This window comes from Quercus lobata, chromosome 8, assembly GCF_001633185.2.
Source record: "Quercus lobata isolate SW786 chromosome 8, ValleyOak3.0 Primary Assembly, whole genome shotgun sequence".
Classification (NCBI taxonomy): domain Eukaryota; kingdom Viridiplantae; phylum Streptophyta; class Magnoliopsida; order Fagales; family Fagaceae; genus Quercus; species Quercus lobata.
This window is the reverse complement of record NC_044911.1, coordinates 16,369,091-16,376,792: the sequence shown is the minus strand read 5'-3', so window position 1 is coordinate 16,376,792 and position 7,702 is coordinate 16,369,091. Positions and strand designations below refer to the sequence as shown.

Below are 7,702 nucleotides of genomic sequence, written 5' to 3'. Positions count from 1 at the left end.
ACGGAGCTTTCGCAATGATGGAAGGATGCGCTAACAAAGCTCTCACCCTACTAGGGAAATCGTGAAGGCAGTCAGAAGGGTGCTCCAACGATGCTCTCGCACTGATAGAAGGATGGGCTGACGAAGCTCTTGCACTGATGATCACGGGACGAAGGCAATGGAAAAGGTAGTCAGAAGGATGCACCGACGAAGCTCTCACGCTAATGGAAGGATGCGCCGACGAAGCTCTCGCACTAATGGTCGCAAGACGAAGGCAGTGAGAAGGTTGCGCAGATGAAGCACTCGCACCAATGGTCGCGAGACAAGGGGCAGTGGAATGGATGTGCTGATGAAGCTTACAAACCCGGAGTCCAGAGGTGACAAGAGGACCGCTGTTGCTCGAATCCGTCGGGGACACCGAGACAAGAAGGACAGGAGGCTAACTCGCTTGAAATTGATTCTTGGCTCACGCAGTGCCAACTTCTATGACCTGCACAGAGTAAATCATGTCGTTTAGCACAAAATAATAATAAAGAAAATACAAAGACAAGCACAAAAAAGAATGGAAAAAGAGAAAGAATGCCTGCTACAGCTGAAGAAAAAAAAAAACGGCGCTCAATTGCCTCTGACCCATAAAACATCACCTCCTTTTATAGAGGTGGCACTCGCAAGATGCCCTAGTGATTCGCAAGAGTGTGGCTAAAGAAAAGACATGCTTGCTGAGCAAGACAATTGTGGCACCAACTTGCCCAAACTAAGGTGGGCTTGCACTCCAAAGAGGATGTGTGTGACCAGGCCCATGAAAGTGAAACCCTAGTGTATATAAAAATAAAAAAGTTGCAACCAAGATGGCAAAGCTGTAATATACAACATTGGGATGAAAGAAGCCCATATTTCACTTGGATGAAAGCCTTGTGTACCCGTAAAACCAAGTCCATTAAAAAAAAAAAAAAAAAAATGAAAGAATACTTCAAGCCTCGTCTTCCTTGCATCAGAAAGACGCAAAGCTGAATCTTAAAGTGGGACCATTTGTAGACATCAAAATTTTATGATGTATTCACAATCATCCGATTGTCCATGATAAAATATTTGTGATCAAATTAATCTCCAATTGATGACGTGAATGATCAACAAATGAAATCAAGCCACGTGGCAACATCAAATGAAGAAAGCCATATGACAGCGTCAGAAGAAAAGACTTATATGGAAAGTTCTTATTAAATGAAATACCAAATTTAGTTCATAATTCAACTCTCAATAAATGCTGAGAGAAGATTCCAAATTAAATATTATTAAGTTGCTTATAAATAGAGACTTTTCATATGAGAAAAATGAGAACACTTAGAGAGAAAATACTATGAACACTTTGCCAAAATAGAGAGTCATCTCTAAAGGTTATAAGAATTCCATTGTTCATCAAGGTCCATTCCTACTTCTTCAAATCAAAGTGGGGATTCTCCTTTAATCCAGTTCGAGATCAAGCCAATGGCCCTCCCATCAAATCAAGCACGTTCAACTATTCATTCAACTTGGAGACATCAAAGTACGATTCAAGATCAAGCTTCATAGCCCTTCAGATCGTAAAGTTACTTGGAGATCAAATCAGAAGAGTTTTATTGTATTCTTTCATTGTAAAAAGTCACACAGAGGATTGTACTCACACATATACAAATCAATACAATTGATAATTTGTTACACTATTTCATGATTGTGTGATTTTTCTTTTACGAAAATTGTGTGTACAATATTATTGCAACAAAAATCTATTGCAACAAATTTTTGTAGCAATAATCTATTGTCACAAACTTTATCCTAACAGTGGGCAACGCCATAAAAAATTATCGAAATTATGGGAATCCATGTCACCGCCATCAGAATTCCATACACTACCAATGCCATCAGTAGCAAAAATTGAAGAAGCAGTACTTGGAGACGAAGATGGATTCAGAAAAAATGGAAGCTAAGGCAATTCTAGGTTTCAGTGGTTGGTTAGTTAGACTAGAAAAAAAATATAATTGAAGTGAGTTTGTGGATTTACCTTATCCAGGTTATGTACCAATAAATAATTTTTAGAGGGGTAGTGTACAAGAAATAAAATCATATCTAAATTATAAGAGTCTTGAAGTGAAGTCACGTCTTCACTATATGAAATATGACTATTAAGTAAGAATAGCTTGGCATTTTAAATTCAATATGAGAATTTTTTTTTTTAATAATTTTAAAATCAATCACTAGATTATATATTAAAAGCATAGTATGAAATGAAGGGCATTTCCAATTTTATCTGATCTATTGGAAGCCTCCAAATTTTTTCAAATTCTTCAATTTTGTAAAATATATGTAGAAACAAAAGTGATTGTACTTTTTCATTTTCTCTATATATTAAAAGGATTCAAAAAGTTAATTATGGCTTCAAAAAATGTTTAAGATATCCATAATTTAATTAGATAATCCTTATTCTTAAAAAAATAAAAATAGGGTTAAAATTGTAATTCAACAAAATTCAAAAAAAAAAGAACTACCAAAGAAACTTTTTTTTCCTAAAAATTAGCACACTTTTTATCTAAACATATCTCATGTACTTTTGATATATATATATATATATATATATATTAAAAAAAAAAAAAACTAGCACATACTAAACCCAGCACTTTACCCATTTTCAAATCCTAAATTTTAATTTCTTAAAATTCCATTCCCATGTAATCTCACTAACAATAGAAAAACTCAAATTGAAAAATTATATTAAACTCAAAATAAAAAAAAGTGCCTCATTGCATGTGCGGAGCGCGTGTAATAAGGCTAGTGTTAATTTTTTTTTTTTTCGTTGTGCTATATTTATATATGTAATATAATAAAATAATAAAAAAAATTTAATAAACCGACCTCATATCCCATTTGCTTTTCCCTTTTTACCCAACCATAGTAACATACCATTAGGTTACTCAACCTACTATACTATCAACTCTCAAACCAAAATAAATAGTAATCATAATTGTATGGCTTTGAGGGACACATGGTTCATCAAACTCTCGAATTCCATTATTTAATGGCATTTCTACTAATTCAGATGTAAATTTGTGGTATGCACTAAAGTACAAATCAGCGAATAAAGTGGCAACACAGAATAGAATGTTCAGTATGATAGACAAGATATAATCATATAAAGTCTGAACACTAGAGTAAGAGTTCCCTTGGACCCTTGCTCTAAAGTCTAAACCAAAAGAGTTGTTAAATCCTGAGCAATGTCATGTCATTTTACCGTCCCTCTAATAATGTCATGGAAATTTCATTGGTTGAAACTGGCTCATGCTTTGTTGATGAAGAATCTGCTATAGGTCGAGCCTTTTCCGTATAAAAACCAGGCTGCCTGGGCTTAGGCAATAAACTCTCACTGCTTAACATCAGAACCACAGATGACATGTCTGGCCTATCTTCTGGTCTTTGTTGCACACATAACAAGCCCACATGAATGCAGCGTAGCACTTGATCAGACAGTGTGAACATGTCACCTATAGATTTATCAATCAGTTCCATTGCCTGATCTTCAATCCATAATCTCCAGGCCTGAAATAGGTTGAAACCAAATGTATCAGTTGTTAATATGGACTTGTATTTGGCCCTGATTATTTCTGGACTATAAGAATAGCAGCGGCATTGTATAATTGATAAAGAAGGTTATTCAAAGATTTGCATATGAAACTATACTATTTAAAACTGCAACTTCATTTGACACAGTATATTAGTACAATAAAAATCTTCATGCTTACAAGTCCAAGAAGATGAAGGTGGTCATCAAAGTGGCAAAATTCCCTGTTCCTTTTCCCACTCATGATCTCTAACACTAAAACTCCAAAGCTAAAGACATCAGATTTGGTAGAAAATTGTCCATACCCCGCATACTCAGGAGACATATATCCACTGCAAAATGTCACTGCTCAGTGAAAGAAATTTAAAAAAATCTAGTATAAAATCTATAAGAAGTTAAGTATACTTACTGCGTTCCAGCAATTCTTTTGGTCTTGGCCTCAATTTGATCTCCCCCAAATGTTCTAGCCAAGCCAAAGTCCGAGATTTTTGGGTTCATGGTATCATCTAGCAGAATATTGCTAGCTTTGAGATCTCTATGGATAATTCTGAGTCTAGAGTCTTGATGAAGATAAAGAAGCCCCCTCGCAATGCCACCAATAATGTGAATGCGGTTATGCCAATTCAGTAATTTGCTTCTTGTATGATCTGACCAAATTTATTTTCATGTTAGCATTGTCCTAGCTGAATTCTCAACAAGCAATTTTATTAACAGAAGATAAAAGTTCTAAACATGAAAGTGATGGAGTTTGAAAGGTCAAATCTCAAACCAAAAATAAAAGAGTCCAAGCTTTTGTTAGGCATGTATTCATAGATTAACATTTTCTCATTTTCTTGAATGCTATAACCAAGAAGCTTCACAAGACTGCGGTGTTGAAGTTTGGCAATTAGTAAAACTTCATTTTTGAACTCGTTCATTCCTTGTTCCGAATTGGTGGAAAGCCTCTTTACAGCTACCACATGCCCCTCTTGCAGGGTACCCTAAAAATCAAAAGATTAGGAAATTTTTCCAAAGAAGATAGCTTAGCTAGTTAGGATATTTTTGTTTACCTTATATACAGGTCCAAACCCACCCTCTCCTAACTTGTTGTTGCCCGAAAAGTTACAGGTGGCATTAGCAATGGTCATAAAATCAAATACAGGTAACTCCATGTTTTCATTCCCACCTACATAGTTGTAATTTTTCCTTGTGATTCCTGAAATTATAGGAGATGGATTGGCATGAATAATTTGAATGGTATTACTGAATCAGCTAACCACCTAATCTGATGCATTTCTAAGTTTAAGACTTTCAATTTGAAATTTCTGTGGTAAAATCCATTGTCATGCATCAGAAATTATAAGTTCATGTTTATAGCTTTACCTTTGAAACTAATTTTCTTCTTCCACACATATGATATTACTCCAAGTATAAGAATTCCCATGACTAGTAGTGCAGAGCTGACTATGATTCGTACTTGTTTTATTTTGCTGGAATGCCTGTTTTTCTCACTATTATCTGAAAATGAGTAGTCAATGAATAAGCATATATGTGACTTTTGTTCAAAATTCCTTAAAACACAATTGAAGAAGAAATCACAATTTAACCCCTTCTGGCAGCTGTTGAATTCCAGCACTTCAAGAAGTCAAGTTGCATTTAAAGTCCTTTCAATTAAGGCCTACCTCTGACTAAGAAAAATCTGGCTGGTCTCTTACCCTATTTTTGGGTGGAGGACTGGAGGGAGATGGGGGGAATGGAGAGAAGAGGAATGATATAAGCCTTCCATGTAGTACCAGAGTGTAAGGAAAATGCATATGTAATAAACAGTGCTCCTTTCATAGCAAAAATAAGAAATTTTCTTTTAAGTCTCCGATTATTTACTTTTTTGACCCAACAAAAGGGAGCTTTCATAACTCAATTTTAGAAGAGTCTTATGCAAGCTGGGGAATCCCTTGTCTGTAGCTTGCAAGAATATTAGTTAGTGGATTGTAAGGGATTAGGCCTGATGGTTGGTTATGAATTAGGACAAAATGGCTGTTTAGATTTTCTATAGCTGCTAGATACTGAGTTTGTTCTATAAAGGTGCTGTGCCTTCAGCCCAGTAGTGGCTTGTTCTAGCTTGTGTTGCTCTTCTTTCTTTGAATCAATTCACTGATTCATCAAAAAAATGAAAAGAAAAGAAACAGTTGAAAACCAAGCAATTTAGGCGATCAATATGTCCACAATTTATAATAAAAGAGCAAATCCAAAGAGAGCAAATATGAAATAACAGGAGTAAAAGAGTACCTAGTTCTGAATTGGCCAGCCTTATGTATATGTCTTGGCCGTCCTGGTATACTCTGATATCATTCAGGTTACCGAACCAAAGCAAGCAGCCACTTCCTTTTCCCCTGATATCTAAATTTGAATATGCTGTGCAAGAACAGTTTTTCAAACACAATCCCTCACATTCCTCGAGTCTCATGGTTATATTAAACCATGAAGAAGATGTGTCGGGCAATTTTACATTTGTGTATTTCAGGAAGCCATCTCTATTGCATTCCAATGGAGTCCTTCGAACACAACCATCAGACCAATCTACTGAATTCCAATTTTTTGGAGATTTGGATACAAATCCTTGTAAGCATGCACATACTGGAGAGCGATTGGTATTGCAGGTAGCATATGCACCACAGTAGGCATAATTTTCACACTGATCTACCTGGGATGTAGAGTAGATCTCCCAGCTGTGTGTCTGATCCCTCCATATGAGCCGTCCCCAAACGCCTGATGGGTAAAATACAAGTCTTGAAAAGACTGAACTATTCACAAGTGTATACACATAATATACCTCAGTTTTGTTCATCACAAATTCATACTCGAATACTGGATTTGGTCTTAACCGAGGATATCCTGAAAAACTAAGGCCATTCCGTGGCCCTCCTCTAGCCTTTATTTTATCTCCCTTCATAGAAACTTGCTGTGGAAGCCCATGAGTATCTATCCGTAAAGAAAACTCACCTTTAGCAGGATCGTCTGTGCTTTTCCAAGACGTTAAAAACCAGTCTCGACCTGTAACAAAGTTCTTTCCCAACTTCATTCCTGGCATCAATGTGTCGCCAGGATAATCAAAGCTCTGCCACAATAAGTTCTCCAAGCCATTGTCATTTCCATCTTTCACAACTAGATTTCCTGAATCCAACAGCTTTACTACTGGACTTGCTGCAGCTCCCGACGTATTGGATGACCAAACAGTACTATTTGTGTTGTTAAAAAGAACAATATCTCCTTCATTTGTAACCTTCAAAACTCCTGAGCGATTAGCGATTGGAGTCTCTCTGTTGGCTACCCATACAACTGCGTCAGTAGATATCTGATATCCTATACCATATTCCCAAGTATCGGCCTTTTGAATTGCCTGGACTGAAGAATCCCAGTTCAAAGGTTCCACCAGCTGAAACTAAAGTCTCACCGTCTCTGATGGAATGGCTTGGAATGATAGTGTCTATCGTAGCAGAGAGCCTTAAGAAGGATAGTAAACAGAACACAAAAAGAGGTTTGATGTCTAACATCGATTGTCTAATAGTCGGCTTCTTTGTTCAGAGAAAAAGTGTTATGATACAGATACAAGCCCTTTGCAATGCACGGAGCTTATATAATGGCGGAGCCAGGGGGGCTATATGCTCTCGCTGACTGCTCGAAAAGTTTCTTCAAATAAAATATATTATCAGAAGAATTTGCTCCCCAATATTGAAAAAGTCAAAATACACACACACAAAAAAAAAAAAAAAAAAAAAAAAAAAAAAAAAGAATAGAAAAGGCTCAAAAAAAGTCCTAACTTCAACCAAAAAAAAAAAAAAAAAAAAAAAATTCACAAAGGCGGTATCCAAATAGAAAACAGGGGACTTGCGCGCCTGCCTTTTTTGTATGGGTTCCGTGTACTGTTTACAGGAATTGTAAGAACGAATTTTAGCAAATTTTTCTTTAAAATTAGGTCTCATGTAGGGATGGCAATTTTTCCCTGCCCCGCTTACCCTGCCCCCTCCCCGCTTCGCCCCACGTGGGTTTTTCCCGTCTCGTAAAGTGGTGGGGCGAGGATGAGGCAAGATTTTAGTACCGTTCTACGGGGCGGGGCGAGGATGGGTTTAGACTTTGTAGACCCACCCCGCCCCGCCT

At 36.7% G+C, this 7,702-nt stretch overlaps 1 pseudogene; it reads right to left on the bottom strand.

Moving 5' to 3' along the window:
* Window positions 1–3,940: 3,940 nt before the first annotated feature.
* LOC115958316 lies at window positions 3,941–7,211 on the bottom strand (annotated as a pseudogene).
* Window positions 7,212–7,702: the final 491 nt, after the last annotated feature.